The following is a 4,496-nucleotide window of genomic DNA, read 5'->3' as shown; positions in this document are numbered from 1 at the left end:
AGCGTGTCTGTGAATAGCATGTGGTTGAAGGGCTTTTTCCATTCCTGCTCTACAGAAAAAATAACTATTATTGTTACCTTTTTTCTTATAATAATATATATATATGACTTACAATGCATGATCCATGTTTGATGGCTGTTATTTTTTTTAGTTTTTATTAGTTTTGAAGCATATTTTTGTGCAAATAATGGTTTAGTTTCAACATCTACTGTAACAGCAAGGGCTATTGAGTAGGTTTGGGTATCGAGAACCGGTTCCATTTTAGAACCAGCTCCAGATTTTCAAGAAATGGGGGGCACATTCAAGTTCAAACTGGTGCACAGCATTTTGCTACAGTTTCTGGGTTGAACGACATGTTTCCTAAAGACGGTGTGCAACGGTGTTTGATATACGTTTTCTCTTGTTTGGTAGGTGTGTCAAAAATGTAGCCCAATCAGCAGCAAAATGTATATAAATCCTGCGGTATTAAAGAGTACAAACATTAAAGTCATATAGATCATAACACAGTCTCCAAGATAAGAATTGAATTATCCTTCACCTGAAATATTTGTCTTTCCATCCTGAAACATGAGGCAATCACAATAATGAGGAACCACAGTTTCCACAAATCCCTTCAATTGATCGGTATGTTCTCTTTTATTCTGGATGCCAAAGGCAGTGACTGTAACGATCAAACATTTGTTTGCAGTATTAAACACATATTTACTGATTTCATCAGGCTCCATAGATTCTTAAAAAAGAACATAGTTGCGTCAACAACTCTTGCATCATCAGAACAGGGTGTTCAACGCACCACTGTTTCTGTTCAAAAAGAAACTTTTGCATCATTTTGTCGGGGCAGGTATCCGGTAAGACACATGCATTTCAGTTGTTCCAGGCCAAATCTGACTTCTCTTTCACATTTACCACCCAATACGCACACAATTTGTCAGTATATCATCATAAGCACAACCGCTTTTTGTTGAAATTGAAAGTGAAAGTAAACAGAAGAGAAAGAAAACACACATGTAGCAGTATTTTTAGATCAGCATGCATTTGGTGTTAAAGAGACAGCAGACTAATAAACGTGCTGCTGGTCATTAATGTTAATGCAAGAACAAAAAAATTATTCACTTATCTTGACAGAATATCTTTAGTAACTTAATCTTTAGTAAGTTAATCTATACTTTATTTTTGAAAAGCAAACTGTGCAGTGGTTTTAAGCTTTTGATTTAAATTTCTGTACCTTCAAATTGTATTTATTTATGCTATTGCTAATTTATTAGCTTGTTCCTATTTTATTACGGTTTACTTGCCTTTAATAATATATATATATATATATATATATATATATATTTTTTTTTTTTTATTATTATTATTTTTTATATTAGTCATTTATTGTTTGTTTTTGCTGTGGTATTTCTTGTTAAAACCATAGGCAAAAGTGTTCTAGGCTGCTGATTTTTTCTCATGTTATTTAGCTGCAACAGAAATCTTTGTAAAAATAAACAATAAACATGTTTGACCTCATTATTTATAGACTTTTTTATGTTATTGGAATCGAAACTAGGAATCATTAAGAATTGGAATCGATAAACTTCAAACAATACCCAACCCTTTTAATGGGTCACATTAACCAGATGAACCTTGACCCATTTGGTATTTCATGAAACAAATGCATCTCACAGTTGAACAGCCTATGTTAAGTATGTTAGGCTGCTGTCACTTTAAGACAGATACACAAATCCAATATATTGATCAGTATTTCTATGTTCACTTATGACAGGGATTTAGACTTAATATACTTTTGTGTGTATTTGACAGTTCAGCACAAAATACAGTCTCTCAAAGTATTTAATTACAAATATGTTTTTTTTTTTTTTTTTTTAATCCAGCAAAATACGAATCTCAAAATATTATATATAGCTACACACATAATGATTGCCATTGTCATGCTTGTGTTGAGTGGTGATAGTAAATCATACCAGATAAAGCCAACAGCAGAAAAAAAAAGTTCATATTCCTGCTATCCCCCTTATTTAGCAATGCTGAAGTGAGCTGTTTTCTGGTAATGTGTTAGACTTCCTGTTCATAATCTGCCATAGAGAAATAACGAGAAGAAGTGCTGTAAATGGTAAAACAGTTTGGACTACAAACTGTGTTAATAATTAAGATAATACATTAATATAATATCGTAAGACACAGTAATTTGCAATATCAAGCAGCAAAACGAGCTGCTTTGTACAGATAAACATGGACATGGATGAGACCAAAAACCAGACACATTAAATTTACAAATGGCCACTCCCACTCTTACGGCAAAAATAAGGTGGATTGGAATTGCAGACAGACCTGAATCTGTAGTGACAAAAGTCATTATTACTAAAAATTGGTTTTACATATATTTTTGACTGATGCTTACACCATACTGTGATCACCACTTTTATAATATTGATTAACTGATAAATGGCGCCATCTTTTGGTTGTTTGAGAAACCTCTGTATAATTTTTTATTTTTTTGGTTTGTTTTTTTTTAAGGTTCTGCATTAAAGTGTGATATTACTGGAAGTGGGTTGCAGTTTTCTGTTTGTGAGTGTGTTTGAGATGTCAGTATTGGGCACTGGCCTTTGGTTCAGGGCAAGCATGTGTTGATCCGTACAAACAATACAGCGACAACCTCCAGGGTGGTGTACACTCCTTTAACATGTCGCAACTGACCCGCCATCCCCTACTCTGTAGGCAGCACAGACTCAAGTATCTGCCTGCCACTCACATTCCCGGCAAACTCAATCATGTTGCCGATTCTCTTGCATGACAAGTTTCACTTCAAGACAAGTGGAGGCTCCACCCTCAGAGGGTCCAGCTGATCTGGAGTCGATTCGGCCAGGCACAGGTAGATCTGTTTGCCTCACCGGAATCCACTCATTGTCAGTTGTGGTACAGCCAAAAATACAAATAAAATTCATAATCCCTTCATGACATAAATCTTGTATTCTTCTGCATCCACAAATCAGTCTAAACAAAACAAAACAAAACAAAACAAAATAAATAAATAAATAAAAATAATGGGTGTTAATGGGAAGACTAGAACAAAAGTAAACAAATAACCCACTCATTTAGAAATCACCACTTTACATCAAGTAAAAAACAAACTTAATATGGCTTTTAAGTGAGCAATCAGCTTGGTGAAATTGAAGGTATATCTCCATGTCTGTGACCAGTGTTTATACTGAGCTTTGAGGGCTGATGAATGAACAAAAAAATGTGTTAACTCATAAAAAACAGCTGAACATCAGTTCACAAATAAAATATATTTTTTAAATTGATGAGATGCATTAGGGCTGGGCAATATGGCCAAAAAAATTATCACAGTAAAATTGTTCATATCAGTTGATGTCAATGAGTCTCTGCATGTTCTAATGTGTAAAATAAGGCCTAAGGCATATTACTGTAGGTCTGTACAATGACATATTCTTAATAGTTAATTATTGACATCGGTAATGTAATTGCGCTAATTACTGTCAACTTACAGAAATTACATTTAATGTTTATTATTGAGAGTGGGAAATAAAATCATTTCACATAAATTGCTTTCTTTAAATTTCTGTAACTTCACTGTACTACTTAAAGTTACTGACACATCAAAGTGTTATTTATCACAGTAAATAGTGAAAAAACACTCAATGCAGCTGAAGTGTGAGCACAATGGCGCCTCTCAGATACGTGCAATGTGGAATTCAGTTCTCTTTCACAGCTTATTGCACCTAAATAGTCAAAAACACACAACTCACTCACAGCTTTTGACTGAATCACTTTTGTATCAATGTATATTATGTAATTCATACAGTGAAGACTATACAGTCTCAATTTTATTTTTAAATTTGATTGTTCAATTTCTGTATGTTATGGAATACTACAGAAATCCGATACTACAGAAACTGAACAATCAAATTTTAAAAGAAATACTGTATAGTCTTCACTGTATGAATTATTGTACCAGGAAAACTTAAAGTTTATTATTTTTATTTACCAGTTTTATATTTCCAAAAGTTTTTTTTTGTTTGTTTGTTTTTTTTTTAGTAGTGTTGTATCAAGTATTGTATCTCTTTATTTATGTACTCAGTAGTCTGTTTGTCTGTTTGTTCTGTTTGTCTCAGGGCTGCTTTGCTTTATTTTACTTTATTACTGCCATTCGTGTATATTGATTGCATTCAGCTTTCGCATTTGTTTTAAAATTTTGTGTTGACTAAAATAATACAAATAAATAAATAAATAAATAAATAAATCAATGTTTACATTTAATTCAGTGAGATTTTTTTCTCTTTAAGATCTATTAAACTGTACTGCAGTCAAACAGGAAAAGTAACACAAAACAGTAAACTAGAAGCAAATCTATGCATTAAACAAACTGAAATATGATTTAAAATTGTTGGGAAAAAACTGTGTTTTTAAATTGAATTGTGACCTCAAAAATCGATCTGATTCCCATAATATTAAGAAAGCTAAGAGCTGAACTG

Source organism: Labeo rohita, unplaced genomic scaffold (assembly GCF_022985175.1).
Source record: "Labeo rohita strain BAU-BD-2019 unplaced genomic scaffold, IGBB_LRoh.1.0 scaffold_167, whole genome shotgun sequence".
In the NCBI taxonomy this organism is placed as follows: Eukaryota; Metazoa; Chordata; class Actinopteri; order Cypriniformes; family Cyprinidae; genus Labeo; species Labeo rohita.
Note: the sequence above shows the minus strand (reverse complement) of the source record.